Source organism: Apodemus sylvaticus, chromosome 1 (genome assembly GCF_947179515.1).
Source record: "Apodemus sylvaticus chromosome 1, mApoSyl1.1, whole genome shotgun sequence".
Classification (NCBI taxonomy): Eukaryota; Metazoa; Chordata; class Mammalia; order Rodentia; family Muridae; genus Apodemus; species Apodemus sylvaticus.
The window spans coordinates 159,189,924-159,217,874 of record NC_067472.1 but is presented as its reverse complement, the minus strand read 5'-3'; positions in this window follow the sequence as shown (position 1 = coordinate 159,217,874).

The following is a 27,951-nucleotide window of genomic DNA, read 5'->3' as shown; positions in this document are numbered from 1 at the left end:
TAATCTCCATGGCTTACCACCCTGATCTCCACTCTTTTAGAACCTCTGATAATCCTGCTACTGGTCTTGACTTTTGGACCTTGCATTTTAAACTGCTTACTAGCTTTCATAAGAGAACACATAAATACAGTTCAGATTATGATGTTGAGGCAGCAATATTTGAGATTAGATCAAGATGAGGTGTAAGTTTCAAAAAAAATGGGGAAATGAGAAGTAATGCCTGTGACACCAGCGGCTACTGCGGACCTCAACCAGAGTTTCCTCCGACTCACCATCTTTCAGGCTTTCGGGTCCTAATGCATATGCTCATATGCTCATGCAAAAAAAAAAAAAAAAAAAAGGAAACTTTCCTTCCCTGAACATGATCCAGACACGCTCTCCTGGCATCTCCTCAACATGATTTCTAGCATTCTCCTGACGTGGAAAATAAATGTCAAAGAGTTATTTCTATCCAAAATTGCCTCAGAGATAAGATACACTCTGTGTTTGTACTAGATATTCTTTTTATGCCCCCCTACTCCTGGTTGGAGTAAAAGATTAACCGAATTCCATTCTCTACACAGAAAAGCACTCCCCAGTAAAACACAATAAAACTTGGGGAACTCTAGGCAGGTCTGAAGATTAATGGTCTATGGATGTTAGCTAATGGATTTTAGTTACAATTTGACTGATATACCTTGTACCTCTAAAACATATCAAAGCTGCCTACAATGTAACTTTGAGGTTGCCTCTGCCCCAACTTGCAGGGTGGCCACAATGCTTTGGAATAAAACCTCATGCTGATTGCAGCAGTCTCAGCCCCTGTGTCTTTGTGAAAAAAGGGCAACTGGACACCTTTCAGGTCCAAAGGTGTCTGCATTTGGTGACTGTATGGGATGGTTCCCTAAGTGGGGCAGTCTTTGGATGTCCATTCCTTCTGTCTCTTTTCTATACTTTGTCTTCATATTTGATCCTGTGAGTATTTTGTTACCCCTTCTAAGAAGGACTGAAGCTACAATACTTTGGTCTTCCTTCTTCTTGAGCTTCTTGTGGTTTGTGAATTATATCTTGGATCTGTTAATGCCTAGCTTATTTACTCTTCAAATGGTTAAGAACAAGTCTTGAGTCAATGTCAAAGGATAAATATTAAGTTTTATAGCCATTAATCAACAACTCTTTAATCCCAGCACTTAGGAGGCAGGAGCAGATGTTTTTGTCTAAGTTCTATTTCAGCCTGGACTACATAGTGACTTTCAAGACTTCAGGACAGACACTGCTTCACATGGAGACCCAATCACAAGGAAAAACATGGGAGAAAAAAAGGGGGAAAGTAGAAAATAGAGAACTAAATAACCAAGACAAGGTTGTTTACCATCACTTGCCAATCCTCTTGGGAAAAACAAGGGAGAAAAAAAGGGGGAAAGTAGAAAATAGAGAACTAAATAACCAAGACAAGGTTGTTTACCATCACTTGCCAGTCCTCTTTGATGGAAATCACACCTCTCATTTAACATGCTTTATAGGACATGTGATCAGATACAAGACTCAAAAGCTTGGCACAATAGGTTTCCTTTTTTTTTTATCTCTTGCTCCTATCAGCAAGAGTCAATTGCCAAAAGCCATCAATTTTGGCTCTCAGAATAGCAAAAGTGTGATAACTGCCTCAATCTCTCAGTTCTTGACCCAGAATGGGAAGAGAAGGTTAATTGCCAGAAGCCATCAGTTTTGACCTTCACCTGACATTGTTTCTCATCTCAGTACCTGGGTGTCAAGGTATGACCTTGATATGTTTGTATCAAAAAACAAAACAAAACAAAACAAAAAACCCAAATGGATTTGAATGGTTGAACTGTAAAAACTATATCCTGTACCAGTTGACATAGATCAATCTCATAAGGAAAGCCCTTATGCCCAGTTAATGATTGATAGAGAAATACAACAGTATGTTGGCATAGATATTTGTGGTTTGCAAGCTTAAATATTCTATGATCATTTGGCTCAGCATAGCAATTCAATACCCAAATCTGTTCTGCAGCCCTGATTCATCAGTAGTGGCTTGATTACAATAAATTCTTATCTTCTGCATTGAGTTGATGTTTGAGTTTATGGAGGTCAAATATCAAGTGCCTCCTTCTATAGCTGTTTGCCTTATTTTAGAGATAATCCTTCTCATGGAGCTGAGAGTTTACTGATGTATAGACAACAGCTGGCAATTGAGTACTTAGGGTGCTATAGTCCCCATTGACCTCACTTGAAATGTATTTACAAGGGTAGACAACCAAGTCTAGCCTGGGCACCAATTAAGTACTTCACAAACTAAGCCATCATTGAGCCCTGGACCAATTACTTTTTAATATCTTCTTGTTATTATTTTGTTGTGTTATTGAAGGGAACTCTGTGTGAATGTAGATGCACATATCTTATTCACCATTTCCATATTTACAGTGGCTTGAATATAAAAAACTGCTAAATATTCTTATAAAATTTCAAAATGTTATGAGATATACCTTCCAAATAACCCTAACCCTAACCCTAACCCTAACTCTAACCCTAACCCAACCCTAACCCTAACCCTAACCCTAGCCCTAACCCTAACCCAACCCTAACCCTAACCCTAACCCAACCCTAACCCTGACCCTGACCCTGACCCTGACCCTGACCCTGACTCTGACCCTGACCCTAACCCTAACCCTAGCCCTAACCCTAACCCAACCCTAACCCTAACCCTAACCCAACCCTAACCTTAACCCTGACCCTGACCCTGACCCTGACCCTGACCCTGACCCTGACCCTAACCCTAACCCTAACCCTAACCCTAGCCCTAACCCTAACCCAACCCTAACCCTAACCCTAACCCTAACCCACAGATATTGGAGAAATGCAATGAGTATCAGAACCAATTTTGTTATGTTTTCATGCAAGAGTAGTGTTTCAGAATTATAAAACACATTATGTAAGTAGAAATGCACACTGAATTTATTCCTTTTAACCAAAGGATGTACAGGCATTTTAAAAAGTGACTTTATATATTACTGTCTAGCTCCTCAAATGAATAAGACTGAGACTATATGATGTATTTAATAAGATTTACAGCACACTAAATGAGTAGTCATTCACCTATGCTATCCTTTTAGCTAATCTGGCTAACATCCTTCAAAAATCCCTAAGAATCATTCACTCTAGTCTTAGTATGCCCTTCTTCTTCAGATGTATTCTTCCGTGGTGTCTCTCTGGACCCCTTCCTCATGGAAAATATCCTGTCCCCCCCCCCTCTCTCTCTCTCTCTCTCTCTCTTCTTCCCTCCCTCCCACCCTCTCTCTCTTCCTCTCTCTCTCTTCCTCCCTCTCTTCCTCTCTCAGTACCTCACTTCCCTGACTACACAAGTCCTACCCTATTCCTGCTTCTGCCTAACCATTGGCAGTCAGTCAGACAGCTTTTATTGACAAATCAGAAAATAAATTTGGAGCAATATTTACCCAAACTTGAGAAAGGAGACTCTTAGAAATAACATTATAATGCTATATGTGGATTGCAACAAATACAGAGAGGGGAGGCCATGAAAACAGATTTTGAACAATATTGAATAATACAAGGATAATGTATGCATAATGAACAAAATAGTATGTGTACATTACTTTAGTACAGAGATGACATTGCATTAGATATATGACCTGAACTGTTGTTGGTGTATCATACACACCATCTTCCTATTTTATCTTAAGAAATATCAAAGAACAACATTCAATATCTAACCATGAGAAATGTCATGGTAACTTTAGTGTTTGCAATACTCACATTATGGGAGCATTTTTTTTTCTGAATTAAGAAAACTCACAAATGCTTTTTTAGTTTTCTCTACTGTCTTTAAGATGTAATAATGTGTAATGAAAAAACAGAGTAAAATGTTGTTATAAAATCAAGAGTAGAAGCAATAAATAAATGGAAGAAACAAAAAGAAAGTATAAAACAACAGGAAAGAAGTGATACACTATCTCAGAACTTACTGCACATAAAAAAAATGCCTTGCCAGTTTTGGAAAACCAAATTTTGGCAAAAAAAAATCAATGGAAAAATAATAATTGTTTTTATTTTGTAATGTAAGCTAGAGTCTAAATGAGAAAGGTATCCCCAAAACAATGTACTTTGAGAATCAGAATGCATTTCAAATTATTCATGTACATGTAACATAATTCATTCTACATTTAATACAGGGTCATTCCTCCTGATCTCTAATGCTTTATGATTAGGGGATTTTTACAAAAAATAATAAAAATAAAAAAAAAAACAGAGATCAATGTGTTCTTCTTGGGTGAAATTTATTCCTATTAACAAGGTATAATTCCATAGATTTGTTCACAAAACAATTTTATCTCACCAATACTGTATGGGAAGAAACTGCTCATATTAAGGTAAACTATATCACATTAAATAATTATAAGTCAATTTCATTAAACAACTAGGTCTCCTACTCTAATAAACTAGTTTACACTGTGTTCAATGGTAACTTTACACTCCATAGTTCTGTATTTATTTGCAGTTCTTGTGTGTCCTGTAATTAGATACTTCTGCCCTCTCCTAGTCACTCATTCCTCTAACAATAAAACATTTTCACCATGATACTCTGTTCAGGAGTTTCCTTGCTAGGCTTTGCCTTTATGTACTGTTTCAAAGGACATTTATCTTTGAAAGGAACCCTGCTGTACTTGTTTGGATTTTGTTTGAGGAGCTTGTAACATTTCTGTGCTGCTCTATACTGCATTAGAGTGAAGTGCTCTCAGTTTTTCTCATTAGAAGCTGCAGCTTTCAATCCTGGATTTCACCTAAGAATTATGGAAGAGTTAAATAGAGAAGTGTTCTTAGTGGCAACACTCATACACTCCCTTTCCACACAGGAAGCCTTCAGAAATATTTGGCTTGGAGCAGATACAGAGGCAAACAAAAATAGATCTACAGTCAGTAAAGTCCAGGAGATTATATACATACAAGTTATTCAATATGAAAACACAGGCTATCCTAGAAAAACTCAAGAGACTTTATGAAAATTCATTTATTTTCTTTATAGAACATACTATTAAAAGGATAAAATATGAAAGTGGTTTAAATATAGCAAATTCCATACTCAATTAAAAATCCATGTATACAAGATAAATGATTCATTTATGAAACAAAGCAATGAGGAAAGCTATATAATTTAAAATTCATCAAAATTTATATATAAAAACTTTTTATACATTAGACAGAGTAAGCCTTAACAAAGTCTAGAACTTTCCTCTATTATATGTGTGAATATTGGTAGAGCATTTTTAAAGTCAGAATCAAGTGGAATTTTGATTCAATATTCAAACATTATTTAAATCTATAATTTAAAAACAATCAAAGAAGAAAAACCGATCTCAACAATAGAAATGGAAAGAGAACTTGTCTAAACTCAGCATACCTTTGTAATAATGCTCTGAAGACAGAAACAGGTCTGTGCCTCACTAAACTGGAAGGAAGAGAAGGTGCAACAATCTCCAATTGCCAGGGAAAGTTTGAAATTCTTACTGATTCTCCCTTTAAGGTTGGGAAACTGTAACTGACTGCAGCCATAGCAAACTAGGTCCCTGGAAGAGAAGCTGGGGATATAGGGGGGGAGGTCAGCAAAAAAAGAACAGAGGCCAGGAAAACTCAATTGCTGATCGAGGTCCCAAGTTTAATGGAGGTCTCAAAATATATATAGTCAGGGCAAGACCCTTCCCCAAATTCCAGGAGGTATTCTGGGGGAATTGGTCTGGCTGTTCATTGGGCATTGGCTCCACTGCTCAGGCTGCAGGGCAGGTCACCTGCTTAATTCAGGAATTCACAGACCTGGAGGAACAATGAGCTTCACCTTCACTCTGAGCACTCCACCCTAGGTGGAGCAGGATCCTGACTGCATAGGAATTCCTACTCAAAGGCTGGGAGAGGAAGTTCACCTTGATCAATGTCTAGTTTCTCCTAGGTGGCATGACACCCCAATATGGCTCTGTACAGAAAACAATTGCATTCTCTCTTATCAGTCATCTTACCTTACTTTCCAGCCAGTGGAAAAGCAAGGAGAAGAAAATGAAATGTGTCTACATCAAAGACTTTGTCTTCCTAATGACTGCAACATGCTTTCATGGAGAATTTTAATAGATTTAGAAAATGGAGGAACAAAATTCGTATACTAATTTTGCTACCTGAGGTCATATGACACAAGAGAGTAGAAAGTGGGATCTTTATATAAACTTAATATACACATAAACATACACACAGATGCCATTTTAATTGCCCTAAAAATAACTGTTGGGTTACAAACATAATATAGCATATGTGTAGATTTTTTTGCTCAATGCTGTCAGACAGTAATGAAAAATCAAGAACAAGAGACGTAAAGTTTGTCATTTCACAGTGTTAAAAAGCTCTATGGTGCTTTAATTTCTTCTTGAATATCTGCAAGCTAAATTCTTATGAATGCATAAAAAGATATGTTTTTGTAACATGGTGTAGACTATAGAATGTATATCAAAAGACCAGACAGAGACTGTATATACTGAATGAAAACTAAAGTGGTAATAATCAATTAACTCAATTTCTAGTCTTTATATATAAACATAATAAAATATAGTACTAACAGAACCCTGAGATTCTGCCTTATACGAATTAGAATGGCTAAGATGGAAAACTCATGTGACAGCACATATTGATTAGGTTGTGGAGAAAGAGAAACACTCCTCCATTGCTGGTGGGATTGCAAACTGGTATAAGCACTCTTGAACTCAACCTGGAGGTTCCTCAGAAAATTGGAAATAGAACTACTTGAAGACCCAGCTATGTCATTATTGGGCATATACTGAAAAGATTCCCCAACATACTATAGGGACACATGCTCCACTATGTTCATAGCAGCCTGTTCTTGGCAGAAGCTATAAACAATCTAGATGTCCCACAAACAAAGAAAAGATGCAGAAAATGTGGTTCATTTATACAATGGAATGTATGAGGACATTATGAGTGTTGTAGGTAAATAGATGGAACTAGAAACTGTCATTCCAAGAGAGCTAACTGAGACCCAAAAGAATATCCCTGGTATGTACTCACTAATAAGTGGATATTAGCCAAAAAAGTATAGAATAGCACAGGAAAAGTATAGGACACAATCCATAGAACTCAAGAAGGGTAAGAAGCAGAAGGGCCCAAGTAAGGATGCTTCAATTTTACTTGGGAGGGAGAAGAAAACAGTCATGGGAGGCAGGAGGGTGGAATCTGGGTGGTAAAGAGAAAGGGGAGGGGAAAAAGGGAACATGATCAGGTATGGGGGTGGGGGGGAGATAGGAGAGAAGCCCTGAGGGCCAACAGAATAAATAGAAATGTGTAAACTCAGAGAGTGGGAAGTGAGGGGACCCTTTAGATAGTACAACTAACTTGGGAGGTGAGAGACTCTCAGGACTCAAAGTAAGAGACCTTAGATGAAAAGGCTAAGAGTAGAGAGAGAGAACTCTGTAAAGTCCACCTCCAGTAGAAAGAACGGCCTTCAAGTGGCAGATGAGGTTGAAATAACACAGTCTAAAACTCTGACCCAGAATTGTTCCTGTTTAATATGACTACAAGGGAAAAAATAGAAAAGAGCCTAAGGGAAAGGTCATCCAGTGACTGTCCCAAATTAAGATCCATCTCAAGGGGTAGTCCAAGATCTGATACTATTACTGGTGCTATGATGCGCTTATAGATAGGAGCCTAGCATGGTAGTTCTCTGAGAGAGAGAACTAGCAGCTGACTGAGACAGATGCACATACTTGCAACCAACCATTGGCCTGAAGTCTGTAACCTTTGTGTGAATTAGGAAAAAAAGGCCTAAAGGAGCTGAGGAGGAGGGCAACCCCATAGGAAGACCAGCAGTCTCAACTAAGCTGAACCCCTGAGATTTCTCAGACATGGTTCCACCAACCAGGAAGCTTACAGAAGCTGATCCAAGTCCCAGACACATCTATAGCAGAAGACTGCTGCATCTGGCCTCAGTGGGAGAAGGCATGCCTAACCCTTGAGAGACTTAAGGCCTGGTGGGGATGAGGAACATTCTTTTGGGTACATGGGGCAGGAGGAATGGATCCATCAGATTTAACCTCCCTTCCAATACCTACTAGAACATGAACATCCATAAACCTAAACCATCTAGATAGCTAAAGATCCTCAAAAGAACACAATCCACAAAAGACACAGCAATATGCCACCTTTAGAGCCTACCCTACCACAGCAAGCTCTGGATAGCCTAACACAATAAAAAAAAAAAGCAAGAAAATGAACTTAAGTCCAATTTTATAAAGATTATAGTGACCTTTAAAGAAGAAACAAATGAATCCCTTAAAGAAACTCAGGAAAATACTGTCAAATAGGTTGAAGTCTTTAAAGAGGAACCAAATAGTTTTCTTAAAGATATACTAGAAAATACAATTAAATAGGTGACATAAAGCTGTGCAAAACCTGAAAGTGGAAATAGAATCAATAAAGAAAACACAGAATGTGGAAATACTACAGATGTAAAACCTTGGAAAGAGAACAGCACCAACAGAATACAGGACATAAAAGAGAGATTCTCCGGCATAGAAGACACAATGAAAGAAGTTAATACATCAAAGAAAATGTTAGATCTAAAAAAAGTCCTGACACAAATAATCTAGTAAATATGGGAAACTGTGAAAAAGGCATAATCTAAGGATAATAGGAATAGAAGACACTGAAGAATCCTAACTCCAAGACCCAGAAAATACTTTCAACAAAATCTTAGAAGAAAAATTTTCCAAACTAAAGAAAGAGGGGCCTATAAACTTACTGAAACTTATATAATCTGAAATAGACTGGAATAGAAAATAAAATCCTCTTGCCACACAGTAGTAAAAACACAAAATCTACAGAACAAGGAAAGAGTATTGTAAGGAATACATGTAAGCAATATAAAAGAAATTAAAAATGTAACCCAGCCCAGTGTGTGTGTGTGTGTGTGTGTGTGTGAACTATGATAAGGTAAAGCCCTAAGTGAATGCCTTCATTTTCATTGGCTAAAAAGATACTGTAGATACTAAGTTTGGAGTGTGTGTGTGTGTGTGTGTATGTGTGTGTGTGTGGAGATGATAAGGTATAGTATCAGATAAAGTAGTGCTGAATGCCTGAGCAGAAAGAGACTTAAATACTGTCGTCTGGCAGCTAAAGTTGGCTCATTCCCAAGATCCGCAATGGAAACTCTTTGTGTTGAGACTGATGCTTTCTTGGGGCCAGCCCACTGATTCTAGACACCCCAACTCTGGACCGAGTCTACAGCAGGGATCTGAAGCACAGTGCAGAAACACTGAGAGCCTTGCCTGCTCAGCTCTTGGAACCAGGCTATAAAACTTACTAGACCAGAATTTAGAGTGTGTGTGAGTGAATGTGATCCCATTTTGCAATTTTATTTGTTTACTGTTGCTTATGAATAAGTACTAGTATAACCTGATCCTCCTAGTCACAGGCACTCTCTTTCTCTCACTCTGACCTCCATCCTTATTTTATTTTATTTTATTTTATTTTTAGTATAGAATAGAGTTTATTTAGGACAGGAGGAGGAGGAGTTAAGAGGGTAGTCAAGGCAGAGAAAGGCAGAGAGAAGGAGCAAGTAGAGAAGCAGAGGCCAGTCATGACCACATGGGAAAAGGGTGGAGGGGAAGCTGGAAGGGAAGAGCCCAAGAGGGCAAGAGAGAAGCTAAGAGAGTAAGACAGGAAAAGTCAGCTCCATCCCTAAACCTGACTCTCAATGAGTATTAAAAGCAGCAAGGAAAAAAAGTGCAAGGAACATACAAAGGCAGACTTACCAGAATTACACCATACTTCTCAATAGAGACTCTGAAAGATAGAAGGGCATGGACAAATATATTTCAAACTCAACAAAGAAACAAACAAACAAAACACAGATGCCAACATAGACTACTATACTCAGAAAATTCTCAATCACCATGAAAAGAGAAAACAAGATATTTCAAGATAAATCCAAATTCAAACAACATCTATTCACAAATACAGCCTTGAATAATATACTGGAAGGAAAACTCCAACCCAAAAAGGATATCTACATTCAAGAATACCCAGGAAATAAGTTATTCCATAACATCCCAAAGAGTTCAGAATCCCCTACCCAGACAGACAGACACACACATACACTAACACACACACACACACACACACACACACTAATAACACCAACATCAAAATAACAAGAAATAATAATCAATAATCATTAGTATCTCTCAAAAATCAATGGACTCATTTCTCTAATAAAATTACACAAGTTGACAGAATGAATGTGAAAGCAATAGCCAGCATTCTACTGCATATAATAAGCATACTTCACTAATAAATGTAGACAGTACCTCAGAATAAAGGGCTGGAAAAAAAATTTCCAAGCAAATGAACCCAGAAGCAAGCTCAAATAGCAATTCTAATATCTAATAAAATAGACTTCCAACGAAACTTGATCAAAAGAAGCTGCAAATGACCCTTCATACTCATCAAAGGAAAATTCTACCAAGGTGATATCTCAATTCTGAACATCTATGCCCCAAACAAATGAGGAAAAGATCTGTAAAATAAATATGCCTAAAGCTTAAGTGGCACACAGAACCCCACTCTCACCAAGGAACACATCATCCAGACAAAAACTAAACAGAAAAATAACAAAACTAAGACATAAAACAAACATATACAACAGACATCTGTAGAATATTTAATCCAAACACAAAAGAATGTGCCTTCATCTCAGAACCTCATAGATTGTTCTCCAAAATTGACTGCATAGTTGATCACAAAGCAAGCATCAACAGATACAAGGATACTGAAATAATGCATTGTATCTTATCAGATCATCATGGATTAAAGCTAGACTTCAATATCAACAACAACCAAAAAAAAAAAAAAACAAAAACAAAACAAAACAAACAAACCAAAAAAAAAAAAAACTACAAGAAAGCCTACAAACTCTATACATGGATTTCTGAGTCAAAGAATGAATTAAATCATTCTTAAATTCAGTGACAATGAAGGTACAACATACCGAAATTTATGAAAAACAATGGAAGCAGTGCTAAGAAGAAAGACCATAGCACTAAATGCCCCCATAGAAATTAGATAGTTTTTATACCAGCAATTCAGAAGTACAACTGAAAGTTCTAAAAAAAAAGAAAAATAAGGAAGAGAAGGAGGAGGAAAAAGAGGAGAAGGAGGAGGAGGAAGATGAGGAGGAGGAGAAGGAGGATGAGGAGGAGAAGTAGGAGGAGGAAACAGTGCACCAAAGAGGATTAGAAGGTTGGAAATAATAAAAATCAGGACCAAAAACAGTTAAAAACAAAGAAAACAATGCAACGAATCAATAAAACCAAGAGCTAATTCTTTGAGAAAATCAACAAGATAAACACTTAGCCAAACTAACTAGACAGACAATATCTAAATAAACAAAATCAGAAATAAAAAGGGAGACATAGTAGCAGACACTAAGGAAATTCAAAGAGTCACTAGGTCTTACTTCAAAAGCCTGTACTACACAGGTATGGAAAATCTTAAAAAAAACTGATGATTTTCTAGACAAATCTAACTTACCACAATTAAATCATGATCAGGTAAACTATTTAAACAACCACATAAGACATAAAGAAATAGAAACAGCCATTAAAATCTCCCAACCAAAAAATAGTCAAGGGCCAGATGGTTTTAGTGAAGAATTGTATTAGACTTTAAAGAAAAGATAATACTAATACTCCTCAAACTATTCCACAAAATTCAAACTAAAGGAACACTGTCAAATTCATTCAATGACACCATAGTTACCCTGGCACATAAACCACACAAAGATTTAACAATTTAGATTGAAAATTCAGACCAATTTCTCTTATGAACATTGATGCAGAAATAGTCAATAAAACACTCACAAACTGAGTCCAGGACAACATCAATAACTCCATCATTATCAGGTAGACTTTATCCCAGTAATGCAGAGATAGGATAGTTTATATGAAAATTCAGCAAAGTCAACCAGAATAAGGAAAATTTGAAAGGGAAATATCAAATGGTTATCTCATTAGATGCTGACAAATCCTTTGAAACATTCCATACCTCTTCATGTAAAAAATGTTAGAGAAATCAGAGGTACAAAGTACATACATAAAAATAGCCAAAGCAATGTACTGCAAGTAAATAGCCAATATCTAACTAAATGGAGAGAAATGTAAAGCAATTCCATTAAAATCAGGACTAAGACAAGACTGTTCACTCTCTCCCTATCCAATATAATACTTGAAGTTATAGCTAGAGCAATAAGACTGCTACAGGAGATCAAGAGGACACGAATTGAAAAGGAAGAAGTCAAAGTATACCTATTTGCAGAGGATACGGTAGTTTACATATGTGATTCAAAATTCTTCCAGAGAACTCCTACAGTTGATAGATACCTTCAGCTAAGTGGCTAGACATAAAATTACCTCAAAGAAATCTGTAGCTTTCCTTTATACAAATAACAAACTGGTAAAGAAAGAAATTAGGGTAACAACACCCTTTACAATAGTAAAAATAATATAAAAGAGCTTGCTGTCACTCTAACATAGCAAGTGAATAATCTGTATGACAAAAATGTCAAGTTCCTGATGAAAGAAATTGAAGAAGACATCACAAGATAGAAAGATCTCCCATGCTCATGGAGAGGTAGGTTTAACATAGTGACAGTGGCCAACTTACTAAGAACAATCTACAAATTCAATCCAATCACCATCAAAATTCCAACACATTTTTTATAGACTTTAGAAGAACAATTTTCAACTTCATATGGAGATACAAAATACCAGGATAGGCCAAAGAATTCTGGACAATAAAAAAATTCAGGAAGAACTGCCATCCTTGACCTCTAGTTGTACTATGGAGCAATTGTGTAAAAAGCAAAGCAAAGCAAAACAAAACACAACAAACAAGCAGAAAACTACATGATATTGGCACAGAAACAGACTGATCAATGGAATTGAATCGAAGACCTAGAAATAAGTCCATACACCTACACATACTTGATTTTATAAAGAAGTCAAAACCATACAATGGAGAGAATAAAAGAAAGCATCTTTAAAAAATGGTGCTGGTGTAACTGGATACCTACATGGAGAAAAACGGAAATAGATCACTATTTACCACCCTCCACAAAACTGAATTCCAAGTGAATCAAGGGCCTCAACATAAAACCAGATACACTGAATCTAATAACAGAGAAACGTGGGAAATATCCTTGAGTCCATTGGAAAAGGAGACAAGATTATAACAGTAATGGCTCACACTCAAAAATTAAAAATTAATAAATGGGATCTCATGAAACTGCAAAGCTTCCGTAAGGGGAGGATACTGTCAATAGGACAAAGCAGCAGCCTATAGATGGGAAAGAATTTTCACTAAACCTAGGTCTGACAGAAGACTTATATCTAAAGTCTATTAAGAACTCAAGACATTAGAAACAACAACTCAAATAATCCAATTAAAAGTGGGTTATAGAGCTAAAGAGAGAATTCTCAACACAGGAATCTCAAATATCTGAGAAGCACTTAAAGAAATGTTCAGTCCTGAGTCACCAGGGAAGTGCAAATCAAAAATACAAATCTGATGCTCCATCTTACATCCATCAGAATGACTAAGATAAAAACACAAGAGATAGCACATGCTGGCAATGATGTTCAGCAAGGGGAATGCTCCTCTATTACTAGTGAGAGTACACACTCACAGAAACACTTTGTACATCACTTTGGCATTTTCTCATAAAACCGGGAATAGTTCTACCTCAAGAACCAGCTATACCATTCCTGGGTATACATCCAAAATACTTCCATCCCAACAAAGACACATGCTCAACTATGTCCATAGCATGTTTATTCATCATAACCAGAAAATGCAAACAAACGAAAAGTTCCTCAACCGAAAAATTGATGAAGAAAATGTGGTACATCTATACAAGGGGATATTGTTCATATATCAAAAGCAAAGACATAATAAATTTTGTAGGAAATTGGATAGAATTTGATAATATCATCTTGAATGTGGTAATCTAGTCCCAAAAGGACAGGCATGCTATGTATTCACTTGTAAGTGGGTATTAGCCATGAAATACAGGAAATGTGTTATACTCCATAGACCCATGGAAGTTAAATAAGAAGCAACCTCAAGGGAGGAAATATCATTTACAAGGGTTAATAAAGTAGTTTTAAGAGGCAGATGAGTGGAAGGATCTGGATTGGAAAGGTGATAGGGAAAGGAATGGGGATTCAGAATCAAGTGTAGAAAGGGACAAGGGAGATGCCCAGATGGCATTGGGAATGAATGTATATCTTCTACTGACAGGGCTTGGGAGGTGGAGGGCATCTCCATAATGGGTCATAGACCTGGGATAAGTGAGGTGCCTAAGAATCAATGTGGGGTGGGTGAACATTCTGTGACTCACATCATTAGGGATATAGAAAACTGAAGAGACCACCTGTTATACCTGGACAAGAACCCCAGTAGAGTGAAAGAAACAGCAAACTATCTAAAAAAAAAACTGCGACCCTAAATTCATCCTATGTACAAGAAATGAAGGCACATGGGATAGAACAGACACTGTGGGAATGATCAAACTGGCCCAGCTAGAATCCCATCCCATTGGAAAGCACTAATCCCCTAACAGTATTAATGATTCTCATATGCTTTCAGACAGGTGTCTGGCATGCCTCTTCTCTGAGAGGATCCACTAAACAGCTGACTCAGATACTTATAGACACCCACAGTCAAAGAGTGGATGGACTTTGGGGACTCTTATCAAAGAATAAGTGGAAGGATTGCAGAAATCAAATGCCAGGAGCCAAACTGACCTTACTTTATGTTTGGAGTTCATTTTAAAGATAGGCTTAGGTTTTGACTTCTCCTCAGCTATAGACCTTGGAGAGATCAGGTGGTCAATGGGCACTGTGCCCTCCCAGAAGAAGAAAACATCTTACAGCTGCCAGAGATACACCTTGGCAGAATGAACGTGGAAAATCCCACTTGTCTTACTTCTTCCCTGCCTGTATAAGTTCCCTGAGAAAATACAGTTTTGGGGGTCTTGAACGAAATTGGTCTTGGCCTCGTTCTTCGTGTCTCCTGTCCCATTTCTCTGCCTTTCTCTCCTAGGGTCCACTGTCAAAAACCCCCATAGTCCAGGGCAACTGCTGCTCGACATGGGTCCACTTGCTGAGTAAGGATCACAGAGAACATCACCTTAAAGAAGCGACTGCTCATCATTTGGAACTTATAAGTTATTGGGTATGATTATATAACATTGGTAACAAAAAGTTAGTTTAAACTGGTAGCTCAGGGTTGGAGTCATTCTAAAGAACAGGTGACATGAGCCAACCCAGAAAAGCAGGTCTCTAAAGACACTTCTAAATTGAGATAATATTTATGTAATTCTTATCCTAGAAACTAGACTTATAAAAGAATTTAAAACAATGTCTCTTCACCAATGCATTAAAAACTACACTGCCATGTGTTTATAAGTAAGAACTGGCAGTCAAACTTTGTATGTGAAAGTAATGCTCTTAATTTTAAAGAAAATAGATTATTTAAAACTGAGTTTTGTTCTTCAAAATTATGGACATGCTCTAATATTACAAAAGAAAATTTAAAATTCAGTTAAACTGCCAATGTTCCATTAGTTTCAGTTTACAATTCAATCACAAGCTCAGGATTTAATTACATCCATATTTGTAATTAAAAAAAAAATCAGACAAGTGGATCAGTTATATCCTAAACAAACTGTGGTTAGGAATACAAATCCTAATCCCCTGGACAATTAACTGATGAGAGATAAATAACAGTGCAAAAAAGTCAATTGTTGGCTGTTTCACAGCAGTCCTTTGGCAAAAGGGACCATTAATGTAAATTCATATTTCTTAACCTCCAAGTAAAGTTTAAACACACTATTATAAATCTGTTGCTATGTTAATACAAAATTATAAGATAGAGTCATAAAGAATATTTTATAAAAGAACTATATTTATTCCTTAGTCCAAATGGCAATTGCATTGGTTATTTAAGAATACTAATATTTGGCCTATTGCATAGCAAAGTTTTTAAGCAAATTTGATTATCATTATTCCAAAAAAAAGTTTTTATAATTTGCCTCTATGCATACATTTGTAAATGTATACATACAGCAAATAAAAAATACATTTACTATATTTATAAACTGCTCCTCTAATGATAGAGAAATATATATATATGTATATATATATAATTAGATCACATGTTTATTCTCTTAAATATTTCTCCTCCTTCACAAATAATTAAATTGTGTGCTATAGCTACTGTTTTTGTAAAAACATTAAATAACCAAGCTATTAATTTATAGACTGATAATTAAAATAGATATCTCACACCTTGCAACTGCTTAAAATTGTATTTTTTATAGATATTGCTAATTTTCAAATTTTATATAAATACAGCTTAATTTAAGAAACATATACTGTTTCTTGCTTTCAGGACACTTAAAAGCTCATTCTAGATTGTCCAGACTCCTTAATGAGGACAATGGCACAGTAGGTTTACCTATCAGGGAGATTATAGACTTTACCCAAAGTCTCATTCTTTATATCATCAAAATAATAATAACTTAAAACGATAATTAAATATTTGTAAAAATGTACAAGTCAAATTATAAAGACTTGTCCTCAGTATCCTCAAGTTCTTCATTTATCACACAATAGTGTTAATCCTTGAGGATCCATACCTAATCAAGACAAATAGATGTAACTCATATTTCTGATTTAAAAAAATAATTAAAAAATGTACATATGATTAACAACAGCTTTTTAAGCTTTATAATTACAATTGCAATAACAGGTGAAGCAACTAAAACAAAAATTAGTCATTGCCTATGTTGTTTTTCTATACTAGATATTTCAAATAAGATTAAGACAAATATTATAACTGACTATTACCGTCAGTCATTTGAGATATTTTGTTAATATTTTAATATTAGCCATATTACTAAGATACTTTATAATCCTCAAGGACAAGATATTGTAAAGCAGGCCCATGGAATTTTAAAACAATATTTTTATAAATAAAAGAGGGGAGAATCATATCTCCTTACACCACAAAAAATTTAAAACTTCAATGCCAAAAATCTTTCTCAGTGTGGGGAAGAGGGTATGTTTGTGTTTTTTCTACAGGATGCCAAAGGAGCATGCTAGCTTCCAGAGTGGTTAATGAGATATGTTGATCATTGAAAACAGCCATGGTCCTTGACACCTTTAGACACCTCCTGCTAATGCCGACACTACAGACATCTTCACACTCAACATCCCCCTGCAAAATTTTTGATGTCTTCTGAACATTTCAGAGAAAAACATGCATTCCCTTTGTAGTAGTCCTTTCCCTGGCTACATTTCTGGTGTCTCCTGGATTGGCAGGTGGATCATTGTAGTCACCAATAAGTTAGCTGAACAATTTCAATTAGCTATAGAGGCTTCTGATGAATCTATGGCTTCCTTTCAAAAGCAAATAACTTCACTTGCCCAAGTTACCTAGCAGAATTTCTGTGCCTTAGACCTTCTCACAGCTGAGAAGGGTGGTTTTTTCTTAAGGAAGATCATTGCTATTATGTTAATGTATCTGGCCTAATAGAATTACAGGTGCATAAACTTCATAAGCTGAATGAAGGTATTCAGAGACAGAAATCTTCTAGAACTTCCACTGATTGGTGGCATGTTTTCCCTCCTGATGCCCCTTGTTGGGCCTTTGCTTATATATAGAATTTATTAGACAACAGGTTGAGTCCATGGTATTAAAAACTATACAAGTACATTATCATCAACTTGATTTGGCTGACAGAGGCCTGGCTGAGCCATGCGATGACATCAGCCCCCCCCCCCCCCGGGGGATGCGTAGAAACTCAGAACTATGCACACTGGTTCAGCATGGCATGAACTCAGTGTGGGCACCTGCAAGGGCTATAAAGCAAGGCATTGCAGGGAGAGGACCCAATTGTCCTTTTCTCAGTCCCCCCAGCAAGCACACCTGATCTACATAGGGGTTGGTGTTGGTCCTTGGACCACTCTACATTATGTGGGGATCTCCCACCAAGATAGGCTCTGCTCCTCCTCTCCAAAATACACCATGAGCTGCCTAAGATGTGGGAAGAACAATCCCTTTTTCCCCATGAGAGTGATTGAGTCAATGTTTCCCCCTTTTTTTGGTTAATGCCCACTTGTGCATCAACGAGACCTATAGATGTCTGCTTTCAGACTGCTGTTTCTGTGGTGACAAACTATCCCAGATCTCCCACAAACAAGCAGCTCAGTTGTAACCAATTATCCCAGATATCCCACAGACAAGTGTTTCTGTGCTGACCAAATACCCTAGGTCTCCCACAGACACATGTTTCTGTGGTCACCAAATATCCTAGATCTCCCATAGACAAGCGTTTCTTTCTGTGGTGACCAATTTTCCTAGATCTCCCACAGACAAGCATTTCTGTGGTGACCAAATATCCTAGTTCTCCCACAGAAAAGTGTTTCCTTCTGTGGTGACCAGTTATCCTAGATCTCCCATAGATAAGTGTTTCTGTGGTGACCAAATATCCTAGATCTCCCACAAATGAGCACTTAAGTGATGACCAACCACAACCTGATGAGTTGGTGGTTCCAAATGATGAGCAACTGCTCCTTTAAGATGATGGTTTCTGTGATCCTTACTCATGAAGGGGCTCCACATCGGGCACCAGTTGCCCTGACCTGTAGGGGTTTTCGAGAGAGGACCCTAGGAGAGAAGGGCAGAGAAATAGGATAGGAGACACGAAGAACGAGGCCAAGACCAACTTCGTTCAAGGCCCCTAAAACTGTATTTTCTCAGGGAACTTATACAGACAGGGAAGAAGTAAGGCAAGTGGGATTTTCCACATCAACTAGTAAATGCATACCCAAAGCAGGGATCTTCCATTCAGGTAAAATAAAATTCAGGTTCTTTTTTTAAAAATCTTAATCAGTAAGTAGCAAAGCCACTAATAGATGTCTATAGACAGTCGGAGGAGAAAGGAAGAAAAAGAATTAAATCCGATCTTCTTGTACTACTTTAACAAACCTCCATTGCAGAATCTCAATAGCAGGGAGCTATCTTGATTGATGAAATAATTTTTGACAAGTCTCTTCCTGCTAAAATTTATATTTTCTATGTTTAAACTATCTTCATGTGTAGTTTCATTTTATATTAAAATCAATGTAACATTTTTTAGGATGTAAATACTCCTTTAACATTGTTGAGGTATTATTATCATTTAATTCATTAGTTTCCCACAAAACTTTCAAGGCCCTACAAGTACTATATGATGTTTTGTATAATTTTATTTCCATCCTAGTTACCATGCAAAATATTTACATAATTGTCAGGTAAATGTTAGTGTCTTGGGATCACTATTCTTTTGGCAATTCCACCATGTGTTTATTGGATCCACCGATCAATTGCAATTAAGTACTGATTTAATCCATAACATATTAGCAATGCAGAAATGTGTATCCATTTATACTGTATAAAAAACTGGTATAGGAACAAAATAAATTACAGGCTAAAATCATTAAAAGTTGTCAATTAAAAGGTACTAGGCAAAACTGGGTTAATAATATAAAATATTTTAAAGTGCAAACAACAGTTTCTAATTTGACAACCAGCATAAATTTGATCTTTCAGGTCTGCTTATTCACTGTTTTGTTTCGGGGACAAGCCCTCAAATAGTTGAGGCAAATGCTAAAGCCTGGGAATGAAGTTGTAATCCTGCCTTCTTCAGCTTTAGATGTCTAGAACTACAGGCATGGTGATCCGTGCTTGACTCCTTCACATCTGCTTTCAAGAGTTCCTTATATTGTTATAGTTATAGGGGGCTTGTGGTTTGAGGACACACTCTCTGGACATAGTACTGTTTATATATAAAGCTGATTAGTTGGCATATGGATATCAATATAATAAAAACCATGAATTAATGAAAAAGGATACGGATGAACTATTTCTGTGGGTATGAACAGCAATAAATTACTGGAAGAGTAGAAAAATGAAAAAGTGAAAATGTGTGTGTGTTTAATATATAAGATATATTATTAAAGTATGGAGGGAAGATTATTCAAACTAGAGACACAGCTTATGTTTAACTTTTATCAAAGCTTCATAGTATCTGAAAATTTTCATGAAACACAACTCTCATTGAAAGATGTTCTAGCTTGAAAAAGCAAGAGAATCAAGCTTGTGCTAACTGCATGATAAGCTGATAGGATAAATTCATATAGTATTTTACATAAACCATTATCAGGTGAGAGGATGGTAGAGACCTGGGAGGAATGATGTGAATGTGATAAAAAACACAAGCTCATGTATCAAATTGTTAGAGCTAATACAATATTATGGTTAAAACGTAAATTACCAGTTAATATTCTTATTTTAGTTGACGTTTTGTAAACGTCAACCAACAGACTGGGAAAGAATCTTCACCATCCCTAAATCCGGCAGAGGGCTAATATCTAATATATACAAAGAACTCAAGAAAGTAGAACCCAGAGATCCAAATAACCCCATTAACAAGTGGGGTACGGAGCTAAACAAAGAATTTTCACATGAAGAACTTCGGAGAGCTGAGAAACACCTTAAGAAATGTTCAACATCATTAATCATTAGGGAAATGCAAATCAAAACAACCCTGAGATTTCACCTCACACCAGTCAGAATGGCTAAGGTCAAAAACTCAGGAGACAGCAGGTGTTGGCGAGGATGTGGAGAAAGAGGAACACTCCTCCACTGCTGGTGGGATTGCAAGATGGTGCAACCACTTTGGAAATCAGTCTGGTGGTTCCTCAGAAAACTGGGCATGTCACTTCCTGAGGACCCTGTTATACCACTACTGGGCATATATCCAGAGGATTCTTCAGCATGCAATAAGGACACATGCTCCACTATGTTCATAGCAGCCCTATTTGTAATAGCCAGAAGCTGGAAAGAACCTAGATGTCCTTCAACGGAGGAATGGATACAAAAAATGTGGTATATTTACACAATGGAGTACTATTCAGCCATTAGAAACAATGAATTCATGAAATTCTTAGACAAATGGATGGAGCTGGAGAACATCATACTAAGTGAGGTAACCCAGTCTCAAAAGATCAATCATGGTATGCACTCACTGATAAGTGGATATTAGCCTAGAAACTTTGAATACCCAGGACATAATCCACACATTAAATGATGTCCAAAAAGAATGGAGGAGTGGGCCCTGGTTCTGGAAAGACTCAGTGCAAGAGTATAGGGGAATTCCAAAACATTGGAAGGGGGACGGAAGAGGGCTTATGGGACTTGCAGGGAGTGGGGACCCAGAAAAGGGGAAATCATTTGCAATGTAAATAAAAAAATATAAATGAATAAAAATAAAAATGAAAAAACAACAAAAAAACAACAAAAAATATTCTTATTTTAGAACACCTAAAAATAAAATAATGCATAAAGATTATAAGAGGGTCACTAAAATAAAAGGAAACATACTCTAAGAATCACAAATTGTTTAAACTTCAATAATAATGGGAAGCTACCTCATTGTTTGTGGTTTTTCAATGGAGAACGGCCTGTCTTACTGAATGATGTATTTCAAAACACACTGTTCATTGCTTCCTGGAGTAGCCAGAGGAAGAGCAATAGAGAACAATGGAGAAAACCCTCTATGCAAAAAAAAAAAAAAATCTGAAAATGGATATTCGTGCATGGACATGAAAACATAGTGGGGAAGAACAAAAGCTGAGAGAGTAGCCACTGGAGCACAATCAGTTCCGGGGATGGCTGTGATTGATCCCTGAGGGAAGCTGGATGGAGCAAAGGAAATAAGTAACAGTCAGAGCCTGTGCTGAGTTCCTGGCTAGCGAGTTTTTAAAACTACATGCAACAACCATCCTTCTGTAACTCTCCTTTAGTGTTATATTTTTTTCTACAAAGTAATTTTATAAAGAATTTTTATCTAGGAAGGTATAAAAAAAGGCAGAGAGAATAAAACAAAAGTATACAACTGTATATCTGTCTGTCTGTCTATGAAAGGAAAGACTTGACTTAAGCTAAGCTGACTCTATGGCAGGCTGCAAACTAGCAGTTTAGGAGACCATACCTGAGTTTCTACTTCCCAAAACTGGGCAAGTCAGTTGCTGGAACAACTGAAGGCTTAGGCGTAGAAGTCAAGAGGTACCTCTCCCCAGCTTGAGGAATGGCCGTGAGCCAAGCTTGCCACCAAGAAGTCAAGAGTTACCACTCACTGGCATGTTGCAAGAGTAGTTAGTATGAATCATAGCATTATCCAGACTCGCAGAGGCTCAAGATATAGATTGTCCACTCCTCCATATATTTCCTCTTTTTGGCTTTAAATCGTTATCTGCAAATTCAGTCAGGGTGCTCCATCCTGATGGAATTGGACCACTTTTTGCAGGAATAAATGCTCTTTGCATTTGCATACTAGTTGAGTCTGGGGTATGATTCTTCATTACGCACAGACCCTAACATCTATATGTGTATACACTTAGGAGTTAAAAGAGTTCAGAGTTTCTGGCTGGGTATTCTTGCCAGTCCTGGAAAATTAAGTTCTGTTTCTTCAGTAGTGCTGACTCTGTATGTCCTCTGCTGCTGTCAATGCCCCATTTCCAGCTACTATCAGGAAGATCTCAATTACCAACGCTGTACCCCTTCACTGCCTGCCTTGGTGTTTACACTCTGAGGATAAAACTGGCTTTCAGCAAATTATGTCTGTCTTTTACATAATCGTGGAAGGTGCTTGTCTGTACTTCCTGCATTCTCAGGTAATATTGATTTCTTGTCAGGTCTCTGATGGGGTTAAATACTAGATAGCTAAAGTCTCACAAATAAGTTTGAGATATTTAAATTTAAAGAAGATGTTTCTAGGTTGGTAATGCAAGTTACAAAAAGGTTTGAGTTAGATACAAAATTTTGAATACAACAAGACAGAAAAACTTCCTTAATTGCCAAATACTACAGACTAGACATTGTAAATGTATATCATAAAACGTAGCTTCTTAATCATTATAATTGTATTCAGTTTCTATTTAAAAGAGAAGAAGCCCTTCTATTAGACTAAAAAGGGCAATAGTAGAGAGAAAGTCTCGTGTCTGTAAAAATGTAGCACCTGTCAATAAATGGCCTATGACTTATGAAGGAAGTAGGAGGTGTTACATCCAGGAGGTAGAAAGCATTCTGGGACAGTGGCAGACATGAGGGGTTTGCACCAGAAGATGTGAGGAGATGGATATATGGTGCCTGTTCCCAGGTAAATAACTACATGGTGGAATGTGGATTAGAATAAATGGATTAATTTAAATATGAGCCAGTCAGAGAGGAGTCTAGCTGTATGGCCAAGGTATTCTTGAATGTATTATGAGTCTAAGCTTTATTTCTGGAAGCATGGGCCTGGGAAGTAGAACCAGTTATAAATTCTAAGCCTGACAATTATTTCTAGTTCTATTTATTTTCTTACAGTTTCAAGACATCATTGTTTTAAACAGCTGAGGAATTCTTCAGTGTGTAAATGTACAATGACTTGAAATCATTTTTCTGTTGAGGCATAGCGAGGTTGATTCCAGTTTCTGACTGTTATGAATAAATGTGGAATGAACATGGTTGAGCCAGTGTCCGTGTGGAGCTTTCTCAGATATATGCCGAGGAATGGTGTAACTGGGTCTCGATATAGACTTAGGCTGAATTTACTGAGAAAACACCATATTGATTTCCGTGGTGGATATACAGGTTTGTGCTTCCATCAAAAATTGGAGTAGTGATCCCTTTGCTTCCCAAACTAACCATCAAGTGTCTCTTGTGATATTGATCTTAGCCATTCTGACAGGTTTAAGATGGAATCTCAAAGTCATTTTGATTTACATTTCCTTATGGCTAAGAATGCTGACTAAGTCTTTCAGTGCTTTTGAGCCATTTGAGATTCACCCAATGAGAATTCTTTGTTTAGATCTATACCTCATCCTTAAATCTGATTATTTATTTTCCTTTTCTCTGATATCAAGTTTGAGTTCATTTTTACTTTCATTTTCTTTTTTAATATTTTGAATATTAGTTCTCTATCTGATATAGAGTTGGTAAAACCTTTTACCATGTGTTTGATGCCAATTTACAATATCTTTTGCCTTAAATAAGCTTTTCAGTTTCAAAAAGTCTCATTTATTATGAACATTACCTACATTATCAGTGTTCTGTTCAAAACTGATCTCTTATTCCAATTCATTGAAACATATTCTCCAGGTGTTTTTTTTTTTTGTTTTGTTTTGTTTTTGTTTTTGTTTTTTTTTTTTTGTTTTTTTTTTTTTGTTTTTTTTTGAGCCAGTGTCCGTGTGGCGCTTTCTCAGATATATGCCGAAGAATGTTGTAACTGGGTCTCGATATAGACTTAGGCTGAATTTACTGAGAAAACACCATATTGATTTCCGTGGTGGATATACAGGTTTGTGCTTCCATCAAAAAATGTAGTAGTGATCCCTTTGCTTCCCAAACTAACCATCAAGTGTCTCTTGTGATATTGATTCTATCTATTGAATCCATTTATTCTAATCCACATTCCACCATGTAGCTATTTACCTGGGAACAGGCACCATATATCCATCTCCTCACATCTTCTGGTGCAAACCCCTCATGTCTGCCACTGTCCCATAATCCTTTCTACCTCCTGGATGTTAACACCTCCTACTTCCATCATAAGATAAAAAAATATCAGGTGTCTGTAGGCATGTGGATTTATGTCTGGGTCTTTATTTCCATTCCATTCGTTGTCTATTTTATGCCTATATCATTTGGTTTTATTACTATAGCTACATAGTACAACTTGAAATCGAGAATTTTGAGATCTCCAATAATTCTTTGATTGTTTAGTATTAATTTTAGCTTTCCTGAATTATTTTGATTTTCAATATAAAGTAAAGAATTGTCCTTTGGTAATCCATAAAAAAACTATGATGGGATCTATAGATTGCTTTTGGTAGAATGAAAATTTTTACTATGTTCCTGTATATATTGGTAATCCTACCAATCCATAAGCATGCTAGATCCATCCATCTCCTGATGTCTTCTTCAATTTCTTTCTTCAAAGATTTTAAACTTTTATTATACAACATGGATTATCTTATTTTCTCCATCTATGGTGACAGAAAGCTTTTCTGGGTATAGTAGTCTGAACTGGCATCTCTAGCTATGCAAGTCTAGGCAGCTTTTAACATCTTTTCTTTGTTCCAACTATTTAGTTTTTGGTAATTATGTGGAGAGTGATTTTCCTCTTGGATTTATTTCCTGATCTGTGTGCTTCATTTACATTTATAGGCATCTCCTTCTTTAAGTCAGGAAATTTTGCTTCTACAATTTTGTTGAAAACAATCATGTCTTTGTAATTCATTAGGCACGGAAAGCTGTCTGGAGTGTTATGCTGCAGAACTTGGGATGACACTAGGGTTTGGATCTTGGAGAAAATAGAAGGAGGATTTGTAGGCATCCTATGTGATATCTGGTGCATGTGTAGACTATGGGTTAGGAAGTGGTAAATGGTAAATTTGGTCGCTAGTAAAGCAACTGTATGTGGGGAGGGAGATTAGGTGGGATGCTCTGTAACATCCACTGGAGTTATGGGCAGGGATTAAAGAAACTTTTGGCAAGTGGTTCTTCAGGTCTAGAAAAGACAATGTGGGAATAAATTTGGTAGGAAGGATAGAGTAGAGTGTTTTGAGTTGGTTTACCTGTTTCCTTGTACTGATTATCTGGTATGGTCTCAGAGAATCCTTAAAATGTACAATGAAATTTGCCACATTCTAAAATAGAACTTATATATTAATGTGTATGCACATCAGGATAAGAAATGTGTTTTAATTGCAGAGGATAGTTTTATAGTCTCTGTCAGTGACTTGTTGTTATGCCAGAACATTTTCTAAAGCATTAAAGATTTTTGTTCTCTCTGATAATTAATGATGTTGTTTTTTTAACCATATGACTGGATGATGCACTGGCTATTCAGTTTCTTAAACCTCAGGTGAGGAAAAATGCCCAAAATATCTTAATGGCTATGATATACCATGCATCATATTAACACCTTTATGAACAAGGCATAGCTCATTTAGAACACTAAATGAGGAGAATACAGAGTTAATTTTCAAACTCTGTGTAAAAAAAAAAGTTAGCTTTTATTTTTTAGCATACTCAGACTCAGAAGATTATTATCAACATCTTATCATTAAATATCTACCATCCTCCAGAAATAAGGTTTGCACTTGACTGAGTACATTTCTCATTTCATGTTAGCAATCTTTCTATTTATGTGTAACAGAATCTTTAGCAATCTGAAGCTCTGTAAATGAGAATACCAAATCCTGAAGCACTTACATGGCAAGCATATTCTGACAGTTCCAGAAGGCAAGGATCCCAAGATAGCTCTGCTGGCAGTACTTCTCTCACAAAACCAGCCAATAACCTGTAACTTCATACCAAAGAAAGTTTGCATCAAAGAGAGGGGTCCCTTTATGTGAATACTGCTTCTTTTCATGGTAGCTCCACCCTTGTGATCTGTTTATATTCCCAAGGACTCAACTCCACATGCCTCTGTCCTTGAGGATCTTGATGCAATATTCAGGCTGCAATAGTAGAATCAGAAAAACACAGCCAGAACTCCCCTAGGTTATCTCCCAGTCCCAAAGAAACAGAAATCATTAGGTCATTGCAAGACTGGTTCCACATTCTAAGGACCTAAGTCTTCAGTTCATGTGGCCTCTAGTCTCTCAAGTGACTTATTAAAACTTAGAGAGGATTCAGAAATGTAGGCTTGATTTTGTACTATTTTCCTCAAGTGTTTTCCACTTGTACATTTTTTGTCTACTATCTTCATGATATTATAAATAATTTATGTGAGGGATTTGCTCAATCATTTGAGTATATATGGAGGCCATAGATCAACCTCAGCTGTGTCCCTCTATTTTCCTTGTATTTTCATACAGGCTTTCTCCATGAGCCTGGAATTCTGCACTTCAGCTATGATGGTTGGCAGTTAGCCTTATGATCATCTTGTTTCCACCCTACACCATTAGGGATATAAATACACACAGCCACAGGACTTTATATGGTTTTCTTGGGATCTGAACTTAGGACCTCAGACTTTTACTGCAACCATTTTACCCTCTCAGCCAATCTTCAATTCCAGGTGTATATAAGTTTTATTTACTGAACATAAATTTTATGTGCACATGCTTTCTATTCATTAAAATTGTTAGTTGCCTAGAGAAAGATCTCTTATCAATGATAATAAATCACGAATATGTTCTACACCCTCTCCAGCACCTGCTGTCTCCTGAGTTTTTATCTTAGCCATTCTGACCAGTGTGACGTGAAATCTCATGGTTGTTTTGATTTGCATTTCCCTGATGACTAAGGGCATTGAACAATGCTTTAGGTGCTTTTCAGCCATTCAATATTCCTCAAGTGAAAATTCTTTGTTTAGCACTGTACCCCATCTTTAATAAGATTATTTGGTTCTTTGGAGTCTACCTTCTTGAGTTCTTTGTATATGTGGATTTTCTCAAAGAACCAGCTCCTGGTTTTGTTGATTCTTGGCCTGGTTCCTTTTGTGTCTACTTGGTTAATTTCAGCCCTGAGTTTGATGATTTCCTGCCTTCTACTACTCTTGGATGTATTAGCTTCTTTCTGTTCCAACACCTTCATGTGTGCAGTTGAGCTGCTAGTGTATACTCTCTTGTTTCTTTTTGAGGGCACTCAGGGCTATGAGTTTTCCTCTTAGCACTGCTTTCATTGTGTCCCATAAGTTTGGGTATGTTGTACCTTCATTTTCATTAAATTCTAAAAATGTAATAAAGTCTAAAAAGTCTTTGATTTCTTTCTTTATTTCTTCCT